Consider the following 16431-nt stretch of genomic DNA (forward strand, 5'->3'; position numbering starts at 1 on the left):
TGCACTTATCATCAAATGCAAGTTTGATTTATAAAATATTTTTTTCTGAAATTTATCTTGTTGCTATAGTTTTATCATATAATCCATTACTTGCCTAGGCATGCTTAAAAGAGATTCACATTTTAAATTATTTTATTGTTTTTGTTTCAAAGGTGCTCACCCTTTAAATTATTGTTTTTGTAACCTTAAGATATTTCATTAAAATCTCTCAAGGAGTTTTTACTTATTTTAGAGAACGTGAGCTTGAGACATACTAAAAAAACAAAGGTCAAAAGTCATAAAGGATAATAGCTGATGGTTTTGATAATGCTAATTATATATTACTGAGAATAAAGCTAGAGAAGGAAATATGAATACTCAAGAAAGATAAACATCCCAATGCTGGATTTAAAAAAAAAAACAATGAAAAAAACTCTTAAAATGTCTTTGTACTTCACTGTCATAATTCAAAGACATAATGAAGCCTGAATTAAAAATGTCAGTTTCTGTGAGTGTTGATAACTTGGTTCTTTGTTGGGCAAGTCAAAATGTGTCTGTTTGATAGGCAAAAATGACAGGCTAAAAATGGAGAAGTTGGATCTAAAAAAAGAAACACACACACACGCACGCATGCACGCACACACACGCACACACACACACACACACACACACACACACACATGACTTTAAAAAAGGTCCATAATGTACTTGAAGGAGAAGACCTGTAGGGTAGGAGGCAATATCTTTAGGAAGTCACCGAGCAGCACTAAAAGGCAGTGTCCATGGCCAATCAAAACGATTTCTGTGACTGCTGGGGCTCTTGCATCTCCGTCTTTACACTAGACTGGAAACCCTTTGTACTAATTACCAGACTGTACCAGATTTTCTGGTTCAGTTCAATCCTATAATTGACTGACAGTGATGGGCAAGGAAGGGGAAAAATTCAAGCTCACCACTGCAAGCAGAGGGTCAGAAATGGTTTCACAGAGAGCTGGTCACAGCCTGGCACTAAAAGCAGGGTTAAGCAAGCATCATCAGCATTTTCTTCTAATTCTCAGGTTAAAAAGGAAGTGAGGAAGAAAAAACAACAGACCATGACTGCTCTCATCTCACAGACCAATTCTTAGCATGCAACCATTTTACATAAAATGAATGGAGAATAGCTTCAAGTATAAATGGCAATGTTAGATGTCAATGATTTTTATTTTGCTTTGGGGAAGTAGGTATATATATATAGGTTTGTCTCCAAAACTCAAATAAAGGTCATCTCGCTCAAGTTCAACAGTCTTTTTTTTTTTTTTTTTTTTTTTTTTTTACAGAAACTGAGAAAAACAATGCTGCTATTTCATTCCTAGGCTGACAAATCATAAAAGGCAAATTTAGAAAGCCTATGGGCAGTTGAATAATCAAAATGAAGCATTTGAAAGCCCTTAGCATCATAATCCTCACATCCTTTGCTTGTTTTAACTCACTGATTTGGATTTACTGAGTGTCCTTAGTAATAAAATGGCTGTCCATGAATCCATACTTTTTAAAATAAAAGCTTGAGTAATAGTTTACATGAACTTAAGAGTTATTGCATTAAAAAAAAAAATAGAACACATTGAGCATTGGATGAAAGACTTTGTCGGCTGACCATCACTTGGTATTTACTTAGAACTGCTCTCCACCCACTTTATTTCTAACCAAAAGAACAACTCTAGCTTTACTACACCAAACATTAAAAACACAGGTGCCAGAAACAGGGTCAAAATGAGAACTCAGGCCATTCGGTAGGCAAGTGAGAATTATGTACTATCATGTTGAGGTCAATTGACTTGAAATTTAATCACAGGTTAAGCCCCTTTTCTTTCCAGGCTAAAGAGTAAGCAACACCTGTGCCAGCGACGGCTCACATTGCACTTGACATAGCAGCCAGTTCAATTTTTAGTTACAAGTCAATTACTTACTGGAACAGAAAGGGAACATTTCATTCATTCCATGGATGGCCACTTTTCCGGAGAAACCTGTCAGGCTTTCTTTCTCAGAAAAAAAAAAAAAAAAAGAAAGAAAGAAAGAAAAGAGAAGAAAAAGTAAAAGTTAAAAATAAATGATATGCTGCAAAGTTCTAGAGCTAGGCCAGCACTCTACAGCAGAGAAGTTGTGCAAATAGCTTACCTTCCAAACACTGAACAGGGCTGTCGTGTAAATGAGGCCTATCCCAGCTGATAAGTCCTGGGATTTTCCTCATCAGAGAATCAAAACAAGGTGAAATGATAATAGGTGATGTACACCTGAGAAGAGGGCCAGCTGACTGCATGAAAGGAGAGCGCAAATGAGTAAACTGTCTTCCCCCAGCTACAGTCAGCCCTTGTGCAAGGGGAGTTTCAAATGCACTGGCTATAGACTTTTGTCCAAAGCTGTGGTTCTTTTTTTTTTCTTTTTTTTTTTCTTCTTTCTTTCTTTTCTTTTCTTTTCTTTCTTTTTTTTTTTTTTTCCTTAGTGAAGCTAGATTAGTTCATACAAAACTCAACAATACAGCACTGAAACCCATTGTTGATATTCAACATTTTTCACATAGCGGAACAGAATAGACAATACGGTATCTAGGAAACCATGGGCTGGATTACAAACTGATGATATCTCATCCTTCTGGGGGCCTGTAATCCTTTTTATTACCTACCACAGTAAAAAAAAAAAAAAAAAAAAAAAAAAAAATCACTGTGTGTGGGGGGAACTCTCTCAGAATAAATCAATATCATTGCAACTCTTAGGAAAATAGGATAAATTAAAATGAAATCTTGCGTATAACACTAGATCTCAAAATGCCATTTGCCCATTTGCCTTTTATGCAAGTTAATGATTTTAAAACTTATTCTAACATTTATGTGAGTTACCAGACATTTTAAAAATTAAATTATGTGTAGATATTTGCTTAATAGTATTCAAAATTAGTCTGGACGTTTAGTTTCTTATGACAAATACCTGGAAAGTTATTTATTTTAAAGTGCCAATAGTGAGACTAAGGCATGAATACAATCATTACTTTGTTCTAAAATACATGTCTCATGTTACTGTAAGTTATATTTATTTCATCCACTAAGAACACACTGGAATTAAAGATTTTTTTCGCTTACTTACCTGATACCCAGTTTAATAAAACAAAATTTTCACTTTTTTAATCCCATGCCATTTTTTTTTCATTTTTAAAAAAATACGTTTCCTGATTATGTGTAACCGCAAAGCAATCCTTTACAAGGAAATTATGCCTATTCACCTTTTTGAAAATCTGGTCCAATCCCTTTTATAATGCAATCCAGTTCCCATAGTTTTCTTAAGCCTACAAATGGTCTAGGTAGCCACAGAAGTGATTGTTCCTACCAGTTTCTTTTCATCACTTCTGCAATTGACCAATTGACAACTGATTGATGGTTATCTTTTCACTTCAACAATGAAAGAAATTACCATCACTATAGCTATGTACAGTAAATGCCTCCAGAGTAAATTACATGATTCTAAAATTCTCCTTAGCTCACTTAGTAAAACATCAACACAAAAAAGTTTCTTTTTGCGCCTCCTTTCCTGTACCACAGATTTGGCCTTTTCTGTCAGCTGCAGAAAAAGAACTTGACAGCTTCTTTAAAAAGAGGAATATAAAGGAACTTGAATAAAGGATGGCACTGGGCCTGTCTCAAGCAAGTGGCCATTCTTTGCACTTGGAAAAAAATTAGGCATGTGAGCACAGATAAGCCCTATAAGAATACTCTACAGACTATTCCCAGTGACCTTGAGATTCTCTTTCCTTCCTTAACCATTCTGGAACATTGGAGCATCAACGTAGATTCTGAACACGGATTTGCCAACTTATTTTGAGTAGATGTTGTTTCTTGTTGAAAAGAGAAGCATCCTTAAGGAAACATTCTTAAATTTTTAAACTCCCTTACTGCCCTGCAAAGTCTCCCCTGCTCTTTCCAAAAGTGCTCAAATAAGCGCCATTATGCACCTGTCACCTCCATTCATTATGATATGTTGATGGACAAAACCTTTAAATTCTACCCTCAAACCTAAACTTACTGTAAATGTGCATTTTACTCTCACAGGAAAGCCCTGGATCTTGTCAAGGAAGGGGAATTCAAACATTTTTTCTCTCTTTCTTGAATTGAAGTTATTTTTCTTTTTTTGTGTGTGAAGTAAATACACTTATGAAAGATTCAAGGGGTTTACTTTCTTACCCTTTCCCCACCACCCCCTCTTAAGATCACCTTTTTTAAAGTGAGAAACACACCCAAATGGACAGGAAACATAAGATTTTGCACTATTTCCCTTGAAGTTTTAGATCCATAAAATGTGTTACTGAGTATCACAAGATAAACTGATTCATTGTTTTATTATGTAGAATGACATGGCACTCTTTGGAACTTTTCCCACTCTATCAATATTAGGAAGTTACAGAGCAATGAAGGAAAGTGGATTCTATTCTTATTCACTGCTGACTCCATTTAGGACAAGCTAGTTTTCTGATAATTCTGGCCTCAGTTATTTCACCAGACAATAAGATTTTTTTTTAAATTTATTTTCAGCATAACAGTATGCATTATTTTTGCACCACACCCAGTGCTCTATGCAATCCGTGCCCTCTATAATACCCACCACCTGGTACCCCAACCTCCCACCCCCCCCCCCGCCACTTCAAACCCCTCAGATTGTTTTTCAGAGTCCCTAGTCTCTCATATTATTAAATGCCACATTTATGTCCTTCATAATGGCAGGCTCTATAATGTATGAGAAATATGAGATGAGATCCTGTCCAGCAGAAATGGATAATTTCTTTGGTAAAATAATATATATAGTGGGAAACAGCTTTCAAATGGAATATAACATACTTATTATGTAAGTGTGTATTATAGTATTATACTGTTGTCACATCATATTTGGCATATATGGCACTAAATTAAACTTTGTTCACTTAAAAAACGATTCATTATCTTCCATGTTACCTTTGCTATATTTGTTAGTAATATTATTATCTAAATATCCCCGATGATATTCATAAAATGTCATATATATATCTTTACATTTGCTTTCCAAAAATGTTCCAGCATTAATGCCTAGACACTTGCATTAATGAAATTGGTTTGAAGATGATCTGATCTGCTATCTTTTTTTTTTTTTAAGATTTTATTTATTTATTTGACAGAGATCACAAGTAGGCAGAGCAGCAGGCAGAGAGGGGGGGGGAAGCAGGCTCCCTGCTGAGCAGAGAGCCTGATGTGGGACTCTATCCCAGGACCCTGGGATCATGACCTGAGCCGAAGGCAGAGGCTTAACCCGATGAGCCACCCAGGTGCCCCCTGATCTGCTATCTTTATCCACAACATCTTTGCTGGAATAACCTTTCTCCAGCTTCGCTTTTACCATGTTTCATGTGCCTGGTTTTAGAACCTATATGGCTTTATTGCATTAAGTCCTTGGAGCTTCCAAATCTAGGTTACTTTTTGCTTAGTTCCCAGGGCTTTGCAAAATCTAGTTCCAAGGCAGCATCTCTCTAAACTTATTTCCCTTATTTTTCATCAATCAACTTACCTTTTATGAATAGTATATTTTCCTATTGCATACATGCCTAGACACATACCAAGCTGTTTCGTATTTTATCCTCATCTTCTGTATTCAAAGTCCAAATAAACCCTAGGCCATGTAGGAATCTTTCCCTGCAGTAGTAGCTCATATCTGTTTCGCTATTCCCCAAAGTCTTTTTCGTTTGTTATTGTCCTTGACACACATTTGGCCCAGTTTGAATGTCTCCCCCTTTACTAAGATTTTCTTATCAATTCAACTAAAATGAATCACAATTTATTTTTATTATAATATGAATTATCTTAGATTATATTTGTATATCATTTTCCCCAGGTAGAACTTAAGACCCATGAGGAAAGGAACTTATTGTATGTATATTTTTATGTCTAGCACTGGCATATAAATGCTTAATAAATGATTGATAAAGACACAGTCCTTGCTCCTAAGGAGCTCTCAGCTCAGGGTGAAGTTTATATTAGTTGTGAGAATAAGATGGTAGCTGAATAACTAAGGAAACAGGAATGGCAGTTGAAAAGATCAGCAGTTCCTTTAAAAAATAAACTGAATTTTTAAAGTCAATATTTATCTATTTATTTATTTATTATTAAAGCTTTTATTTATTTATTTGAGAGAGAAAGAGACAGAGAGAGAGCACAAGCAGGTGGGAGGGGCAGAGGGAGAGGAAGAAGCAGACTTCCTGCTGAGCAGGGAGCCCATCAGGGGGCTCTATCCCATGAGATCATGACCTGAGCTGACTCAGCCACCCATGCGCCCTTAAAGTAAGTATTTAAATGTTTGTGTAATAAAGACCTGATCAAAGCTGCTTGTTTGGAACATGACTTGCTGAGCAGGGAGCCCCACACAGGTCTCGATTCCAGGACCTGAGTTCATAACCTAGCTGAAAGCAAACTCTTAACTGACTGAGCCACCCAGGAATCCCATGCAGGTAGATCTTAACCATGATTTCCTGTTAGAATTAATTGGGAAGTCCACCATCTGATATTCAGATTTAATAGATATGTAGTGGCTCGGAGTATTGGTAATTTAAAAAAAAAAAAAAAAAAAGCTAGCTTAGTGATTCTGATGTCCAGCTAATTTTTTTTAAAAAAAGATTTATTTATTTATTTATTTGACAGAGAGATCACAAGTAGACAGAGAGGCAGGCAGAGAGAGAGAGAAGCAGGCTCCCTGCTGAGCAGAGAGCCCGACATGGGATTCGATCCTAGGACTCCCAGATCATGACCTGAGCTGAAGGCAGCGGCTTAACCCACTGAGCCACCCAGGCGCCCCTGTCCAGCTAATTTTAAGAATCATTGTCCTAAGCCAGTGGTTCTCAAAGTGTTGCTCTGAATGAGCAGCATTGGCATCATTTGGAAACTTACTAGAAATACAAATTCTTGGTCCCACCCCAGACTTACCAAATCAGGAAACTGTGGAGGTGGAGTCAAGAAACTGGTGTTTTGCTGTCAGAATGTTTACAATCAACAACACAAGAAACAACAGGTGCTGGTGAGGATATGGAGAAAAAGGAACCCTCGTGCACTGTTGGTGGGAACGCAAACTGGCACAGCCACTGTGGAACCTGTATGGAGGTTCCTCAGAAAGTTAAAAACAGAACTACTTTAAAATCCTGCGATCACACCACTGAGTGTTTATCCAAAGAATATGAAAACACTAATCTAAAGGGATATATGCATCCCTATGTTTATAGCAGCATTATTTACAATAGCCAAGATGTGGAAGCAGTCCAAGTGTCCATGAACTGATGAATGGATAAAGATGTGCGCGCGCGCGCACACACACACACACACACACACACACAGGAATATTATTCATCTATAAAAAAGAATGAAATCTTGCCATTTGCAATGACATGGATGGAGCTAGAGAGTATAATGCCAAGTGAAACAAGGCAGTTAGAGAAAGACAAATACCATATGATTTCACTCATGTGTGGAATTTAAGAAACAAAGCACACAAGCAAAGGGGGAAAAAAGAGAATGAGAGACAAATCAAGAAACAGATTCTTAATTATAGAAAACAAATTGATGGTTCCCAGAGTGGAGGTAGGTGGGGGGATGGGTTGAATAGATGGTGGGGATTAAGGAGCACACTGTTGAGGTGAACACCAGTGATGTATGGAAGTGCTGAATCACTATGTTATACATCTGGAACTAATATATCACTGTATGTTAATTAACTGGAATGAAAATAAAACCTTGAGAAAAAGAAACCAGTGTTTTAACAAGCTCTCCAGGTAAATTCTGATACATGTCAAAGGAGAATTTCCATTCTAAGCTGTTGGAGATCCTCAGACCTTATTGTAATGACTCCAGGGAGTGGTCTCATAACTGTGTGGCTCCCAGGGCCAGTAGTGGCCACTTGTGAATAAGGGATTGTTTTAATTCGTGGATGGCTTGAGAGGGATGGTAGTAGAGAGATAACCACTCTGACAGGACAGGAGATACATACAGACTTGAGAGACATTATAATAGAGAAGGCAGGTTGAACTGGCAGAGTAGATAAATGGCCTGAAGGTGGGGAGCGTATATAGTGAGAAAATAACCTCAAGGCCAGCAACTCAGGAAATAACCACCATGTGAGTTAGGAGGAGGATGAAACACTGGCAAAGCAGAGACATAACTGGCAGAGAGACAGGAAGAGGGCCTGGATAAAACAGTGGCATAGAAACATGAAGATAGGCTGATCAATCAGCAATGTCAAACGAGGCCTGAGGTTGATTGAGTTGGTCATAGAAAAGGATGAAGGAGTTGGCTATTAGAAAGTCACTAGCAATCTCTGGTTGAGGAGTTCAGCACTGGGGTGGAGGAAAAGACAGACTGCAGAGATGAAGACGGGAATGGCAGAGAGATATGGGATGTAGGGGGTATAAACAATATCATTCAAGACTTTAGGTGGGAAAGAAGGAAAGAGGGCTGGGACTGGAGCCACAGGCATCAGGAAGCCAGTATGAGGGCAGGAGAAGTAACCATATTTTAAGAACTAAAGGAACAAGCCCTCAGGAGACCACATTTGTTAAGGAAGTGAGGAGGAAGAGCTAGCATGAGAACAAAGTCAGGAGTAGAAAAGAAGGAAAAGTACTCAGAGCTGCCTGAGGAGTGGAAAAAGGAAAGATGGAAGGCATATGGGAGAATGGTTTGTGAAGGGGAAGATAATAGGGTCTGAAATAGGTCATGCCTGATAGCATCAAACTTCTTTGCGAAGTAGAAGTAAAATCATTTACTAAGGCTGATTTTTTTTTCTTTTTTTGGATAGGGAATGACAGACGACAAAAGTGCACAGGGATTTAGAAGAGGAGAACCTGGCATAAGAACACAATGCATTTCTCTATGGCCTTGCACTAGCTACCTCTTCCTACTTCCAGGCTTCTATTTTGTACACCTCTGTAGCATTAGCTCTTTCCTGCTCCACTTAATTTTTCTGATGTCATCCAAGGCTCTTCTTCTATGTGCTCTGGAACAAGTCATGGGCCCAGAATTTGCCTGCACCCCTCTTCTCTTCCATTTCCACTTTCTCCTTGGCCATTACTCCCATGGCCTTATTAATCTGGGTATCAAATTCACAACCAGCCCTTTCTTTTGAGTTCTAGGTCTGTATTTGACTGTTCACTGGGCATTTAGTACCTGAGCTTCACTACATTGAAAATCAAATTCTTTATCTGCTTCACTGCGCACCAAAATAAATATGTTCCTCTGTTTTCAGCATGCTGGCTTCACCATTAGTTAAGGTAGTCTCCGAAGCAAGAAGCCATTGATTGATGATCAATTCTGATAACTCATAATCATCTAATTTTTATTAATTTACTTCTCAAATATTGCATCTTTTCTAATTCATACTCTAAAGTTTAAACTTCCATTGTCTCTCACAACCTTCTAGCAGATCTCCTGGGTTCTAATATGTCCACTCTTTAACCCAGCCTCCATTTCATAACCAGAAATGTCATTTTAAATGCAGATCTGCCTATGTCTCTCACCTTTAATGATGATCTACTTCCCACATCTATACAGTGTTCTGGAACCCAGGGTTCCCTACAGAGGTTTGAAGGACTCCCCAAAATCAAATTATAAATATGATAAAGAAAATGCATTTACATCATCAACTAAAGTCTATTACTGAACATATATGATAGAGATGCACATACCAGTGGAGAAAAGTATACTAATAGACTGTTAGAGAAACACTGTTGATACCATTGTCTTACAACACATCCAGAGAAAAACTCAAAAAATATGCATCCACTATGCTTGAAGAATGAGTGTGAAGGCTTACTTCAAGAAAACTTTCCAAAACAAATGGGCCAAAGAATAAATATTGCCAGTTCCTCTATTTTGTATGTCTTTGCATACAATAGGAAAGATGTTTTAAAAATAAAATACATGTAACACATACAACAGGAGAAAGTGCTGACGTCAGCTTTGACACATCAGATCGGTGGGAAGACTGTGGAAAGATGTATTTGTACTGTACGCATAAAAACAATAGTTGGGAAAAGAGCAGGCATAGTGACTTTTTAAAATAAAAGCCACTACTGAAAACATGTTTGAGAACTCATCTAATTTGCATAGATAAGCATTAGTCCTTCAGAAAATGCTGTTTTCTTTTCAAAACAGTTTTAGTTTATTCTAAGCAGATCATAAATATTAGTAGACATAGTCTTTAAATAAAATGCTTTATGTCCAGCATTATTATTCATGCATTTTTAAAAACATTTATTAGCTGTCTGCCTGGTATACTAAATATTGCAGTCTGAGTTTCATAATTCACTTTTTAAAAGAAAAAGATTTATTTGTTTATTTGACAGAGAGAGACTATGTGCGCACTCACACATGTAGAAGGGAGAGGCAGAGGGAGAGAATCTTCAAACAGACTCCCTGCTGAGTGGAGCCCCACATGGGGCTCTTAATCTCAGGACTCATGAGATCATGACCTGAGGCAAACCAAGAGTCAGATACTTAATGGACTGAGCCACACCGGGTGCCCTATAATTCACTTTTTTATAACTGAAATTTTTTGGCCCTCGCCTAACTAGGTATTGATACAACTATTCCAAACGAACAATAATCCACATTTAGCTAAATCTTTCCCACTGTACAATAACTGTGCCAGCTTTCATGCATTTCTGCTAATTTCTCATCAACTGAAAAAGCCCAATTCAGAAATCTTTATAATGACAGATGAAGTGTTAGTGAAGAAACAGAAACAAGACAATGTTTACAAAGCAAAATAAACAGGAATTTTTAAAAAGTTAAATATTTGGCTCTATAAATACATTATTAGTCTTGATACCTTTTTCAAAATCTCCCCTTTCTCATCCCAACTTCTAGTCTTTCTTTCACTTTAAGAAGCTCTATTCTTGTACTTGTTTAAGATCATACCTGTGTGACTATTATAAGGCTATGTGCACGTGTTTTCCAAGAAAAGTGATTAAAAGTCTGAGTTCTCAGATTAGACCAAGGTTTGAATAACAGCTCTGCCACTTACTTTATCACTCCCAGATTAAACTTTTGATGACTTAGTTTCCTCTTGGAGAGAAGAGATAATAATAGTAGTAGTTGCCTCTCCCGATATTTTTTGGTGGAAATGTGCTAAATCTAAAACACAGCTTGGCATACAATAAACTGAATTTCAATCAGTTATTGTTCTTGCTGTTGTTTTCTTGTTATTCCCCACTTAGTCATGTTCAGGAGTCAGCTCAGATAACTGTCTCCCTCCTTGAAGTGGCCATAGCACAGATGAATTTGGACTCGACCTTGAGGGAAGACACGATCCAGATTGTATAACAGCACGTGTACCACCAAGGGAGAAAGAGCAGATGGAAAAGAGAACAGGTCCTGCCTTTCAGAGTTGCTTTTAGGCAGGTTACTTAAATTTGACTTTTAATTTGACTTCATCATCTATAAAATGAGGTTAATAATAACAGATTTCAGCCTGGTTTCTTTTGGGAAAAATATAAGGTAGCCTTTGACAAAGTTCCTAACGAGGGCTTGACACTTAGTAAGAGCATTCTTCAAATGTTTGCCAGGCCATCTGCTTTTCTTGTCTTTCCCCTGCTTTACTCTGTTTGTCCCTAAGGCCCTTTCCCTAGGCTGCACTTGGGTTTCATCTCCATACAAAGCTGCCAGGGACTGGAGGTAACTGGCTTCCCCCTCTTCAGGATGGACACCTCCACTAAAAACAAAGCTCTGTATAGGGGCGCCTGGGTGGCACAGTTGGTTGGGTTCCCTGCTCAACGGGGCGTCTGCTTTACTCCTTCTCCCTCTCCCTCTGTTCTGCCTCCCCAGTAGTGCTCTCTCTCACTCACTCTCTCAAATTTTAAAACAAACAACTAACCAACTAATTAATTAATTAAAAAAGCAAGCTGTGTATCTTGATAGAATTTTTAAAAAACTTGCATCATCATTATTTTTTGAAGCACTATTTAAAAGGTTCTAAAAATTCCCTGAAAAGTCACTTTTTTACTCACCTTGTTTTCATTATTTTTCCTCCTCAAGCAAGTGTATTAGACAATTAAAGCAAGTTGGATTCAAGTGTTTTCAATGTTTTGATTAAGATTTTATGTTTAGTAGTAAGTGGTATGCAATTTTGGAAGTATGATGCCAATTTTAATTAATTTTCATAGGTTTGCTAATTAAAACAATTAAGAGGTGGGGCTTACCCATTGGAAAAATAATTGGAGGATCTCTTGAGCATTATCCTTGAGATTTCACACAAGCACAAAATGGTGTAAATTTGTTTTAAAAATAGCTAGAAACACGAAAGAAGTAATTATAACATCAAACCAAAGTTGTGTCTGCATTAAAAATAGGAGATAAAATTTTCCTTGGGCTTCTAGCGGTTGCTTCTGCCTTCCCCTGTGTTCATAGTAGTAATAACAAGGAATAAAACCAAACTATTTTTTTCAGTAATAGCATGATGTATAAACTTTAAACTTTGGAGATAAATATCAACCAGGCAATGTACTGAGAGATGAGAAAATGAAGAAACACTGAGAAAGCCCTGTGGGGCGGTAGGAGAAGTATTTAATGGGAATTAATCACTTTCCTCCCAAAGGAATACAGTCCTTGAAATAAATGGGTTTCCAACTTTTTTAAAGTCACGGACCTTTAGAGTCAAAATATATTTCCTAAAAATTTAACAAAGGACATAATCTTTCATAGTAGCAGAGTATGAGAGGAGTGAACACACACAAAAAAGGAACAAGATACAGAACACTCAATCAGTTTAACATGTTGATTAAATGCCAGAAATCTGGGGTCACCCTCATTGCCTAAATTTTAGTCTTTGCTCCACTTTTAAAATAGGGATAATAGAAACTATCCCAAAGGATTGTGGCAAGGATTAAATGAATTAACATATGTATAACACTTAGAACAATGCTCTAACTAAAATTAAAGTTAGCTATTTTTACAATTACCTTCACTCACATTTAAACTATAAAAAACTTAGTAACTTCCCCAAGATTTTCCAAAGAAATCTCCACTGTTGTAGTTTACCCAAATGATGTTATACGACCTTGCAGATGCCCCGAGTTTGGGGGAACAATGATTTAAAACCTCAATATATTTATCAGGAGTCTTAAAAATGGTGATACTCTTTGATTTCATAATTTCACCTTAAGGAGTCTAGCTTAAGGAAATGATAAAAATGAAAATAATTATAAATAAAGATATTCACTATGGCATTATTTATAAATGAAAAATTTCAAAAACCAAAATGTCAGAAAATGGAAGAAATAAGGGATTATTCAAGTAGATGATGGTATCTTTATAAGATAAAATGTATGCAAGCATTAAAAATGGCTATCTTGGGGTGCTTGGATGGCTCAGTCAGGTAAGTGTCTGCCTTGAGTTCCAGTTATGATCCCAGGGTCCTGGGATCAAAACCCTCATCGGGTTCCCTTGCTCAGAGTCTGCTTCTCCCTCTCTCTCTGCCCCTCCCACTGCTTCTTGCTGTCTCTCTCTCTCTCAAATAAACAAAATCTTTTTTAGAAAATGCCTATCTTTCATAATGAATGATAAACTGCATGTGAAATGCTGATAGTATACGAGTAAACAAACTCAGCAAAACATATAACTGTATTCATAGTACCATCTTGACTCCTTAAAAATATTTCGAGAATATACCTTTGAAAAATGTGCTAATCAGTTAACATTATTTCGGAAGGTTAGAACAGGGTCAGCAAACTTGTTCTGTAAAGGACTAAACAGTAACCATATTGAGTTTCCCAGGCCATTTAGTTTCTGTCACAACTACTCAACTCTGCTCTTGCGGTGTAGACAGCAACTAGAGATAACAGTAAACACATGGGTGGGGCTGTGTGCCAATAAAACTTGATTTACAAAACACAGGTGGTTGGCCTCACAGCCCTAATTTGCTCACCTCTGGGTTAGATTGACAGATTTTATTTATTTTCTTTTTAAACATTTTTCTGTGTTTTCTAAACTTTCTACAGTGAGAAAAGCATAAATTACTTCCATAGTCTAAAAATTAAATCAGTAAGTTAAAAAAAAAAATACCATTTCTTATGTAAAATAAGAGACACCATAGCTAGTTAGGAAGTGGTTATAATCTTTTTCTCTGATTTAAAAATGTATATTAGGTCATGTCAAAAATGACATGCTCAGAAATAAAAGCCTCCAGTAGTTGCATATTACACTTAGAATTAAGTACAGATTATTTCGCCTCTTCTGCAGAACCTAAAAGAGCTCATCTCTGGCTGTATCTCAAAATTCATTTCGTACCACTCTCTCCCTTGATCACTTGCTCTGGGCATGCTTGGGTTTGGCAAGGAGGACTGGAATTGAGCTTTTAAGGCAGACTTGCATAAACCATCAGCTTCCACAACTTTTCATAAAAAGGCTCTGCCTGCAAATCCAAGGGTCCTGGAAACATATTAAAAAAAAAAAAGACTCAATCCTCTAAATTCCTTTTAAAAAGTGTAGGTATTTGGGGGCGCCTGGGTGGCTCAGTGGTTTAGGCCTCTGCCTTCGGCTCAGGTCATGATCTCAGGGTCCTGGGATCGAGCCCTGCATTGGGCTCTCTGCTCAGCGGGGAGCCTGCTTCCCCCTCTCTCTCTGCCTGCCTCTCTGCCTGCTTGTGATCTCTCTCTATCAAATGAATAGATAAAAATCTTAAAAAAAAAAAGTGTAGGTACTTGTATGTAAATAAAATATTTTAGTATTTGATTCCATTTTCTGTATTTTTCATTAGATATCTGTATTTATTTTACTAAAATTTTTGAGTATAGTTGATATACAATGTAACATGTATTTCATGGGTACAACAGAGGAGTAAATGCTCAGTACACATGTAGCCCATCTGTCACCATACAATGCTATTACAGTATCATTGACTACATTCCCTGTGCTGTGCCTTTTATTCCCATGACTTCTTCATTTCATAACTTGAAGTCTGTCTCTCCCATTCCTCTTCATTCATTTTGCCCATACCCCACTCATCTCTTCCCTGGCAATCATTAGTTTATTCTCTGTATTTATAGTTTTGATTCAGCTTTTTGTTTATTTTTTTTATATTCCACAGGAGTAAAATCATATGGTATTTATCTTTCCCAGTCTGACTTATTTCATTTAGCATCATACCTTCTAGGTCCATTCATGTTGTTGCAAATGGCAAGATTTCATTCTTTTTTATGGTTGCATAATATTCCATTGTCAGATAGACAATTAGAGCAACAGACAGACAAGTTCATGGAACCAGCAAAACACCAGATAGCCGCACATCTTATTTTTGGATTGGGAAAAGCTACATTTTTTTCCCCAACATTTATTTATCTGAGGTGGGGGGGCAGACAAGACAAGGAGGGAGAGAGAATCTTCAGCAGACGTCCCACTGGGCCCAGAGCCCGACGTGGTACTGGATCCCATAATCCTGAGCTAAGCCAAAACCGAGAGTTGAATACTTAACTGACTGAGCTACCGAGGCACCCTGGAAAAAAGTCACAATTTTATAAACAGCAATAAATAATTTATTCTCCTTTTCTCCTCTCTTTTGCATATCTTATTCCACATTATCTACTCTGGATATTGGGAACATCAACACACAATGCATTTATCAATATATTTATCAAACAGTTTTTATTTTTGCCAAGCAGATAAAAAAGGAATGTTTGATTTTAATTTGTTTCTTTTATTACGGAAGAGTTTAAGCACATTTTTATGTTTAAAAGCCATTTGTGGGGCACCTGGGTGGCTCAGTGGGTTGAGCCGCTGCCTTCGGCTCGGGTCATGATCTCAGAGTCCTGGGATCGAGTCCCGCGTCGGGCTCTCTGCTCAGCAGGGAGCCTGCTTCCTCCTCTCTCTCTGCCTGCCTCTCTGCCTGCTTGTGATCTCTCTCTGTCAAATAAATAAATAAAATCTTTAAAAATAAATAAATAAATAAATAAATAAATAAATAAATAAATAAGCCATTTGTGTTTCCCAGTCTGTGACCTGTATTTATGACCTTTGTTTCTCTATTATCCTTTAGTTACCTTTTTTTTAGTGTGTTGAAGGACTTTTAATAGACAATGGAAATTAGCTTTTGTCCATCACATGTGCTGCAAATAACTTTTCTATTTTGTATTTTGATTTTATTTATTATTTACTTTTTTGATATGCCGAAATTAAAAAAAAACTTTAATGGTAAAATTGGTAAGTCTTTGTTGGCGTCTTCTGAAATTTATGCCATACTTTAAAAGGCCATCCCTACTCTAACACCGTAAAACAAAATTACTTTTTTCCCTTAGATCTTTGCTCCACCTGGAATTTATTTTAGAGTAAGAAGCAATAGAGAGAAAGGTTCCTCTACACATTCCTCTGCTAATGTAGGCAGGCAAGACTCTCTGCAGAATGACACAACATCATTTATTTAAGCCATCAG

At 37.1% G+C, this 16431-nt stretch overlaps 2 long non-coding RNA genes across 3 annotated transcripts in view; one reads left to right on the top strand and one right to left on the bottom strand.

Annotated features, from left to right (window-relative positions):
- The window catches only part of LOC132012016 (uncharacterized), a 129970-nt gene extending 128025 nt beyond the window's left edge, over positions 1-1945 (bottom strand). The window contains exon 1 of the long non-coding RNA XR_009402502.1: positions 1929-1945. This is a non-coding gene — a long non-coding RNA (uncharacterized LOC132012016). The remainder of the gene's footprint in view (positions 1-1928) is intronic.
- LOC132012017 (uncharacterized) overlaps positions 1-16431 on the top strand; it is a 136017-nt gene that overhangs the window by 75223 nt on the left and 44363 nt on the right. The gene's annotated exons all lie outside the window — the stretch shown is intronic.

The sequence above is a fragment of the Mustela nigripes genome, chromosome 2, assembly GCF_022355385.1.
Source record: "Mustela nigripes isolate SB6536 chromosome 2, MUSNIG.SB6536, whole genome shotgun sequence".
NCBI classification, from domain to species: Eukaryota; Metazoa; Chordata; class Mammalia; order Carnivora; family Mustelidae; genus Mustela; species Mustela nigripes.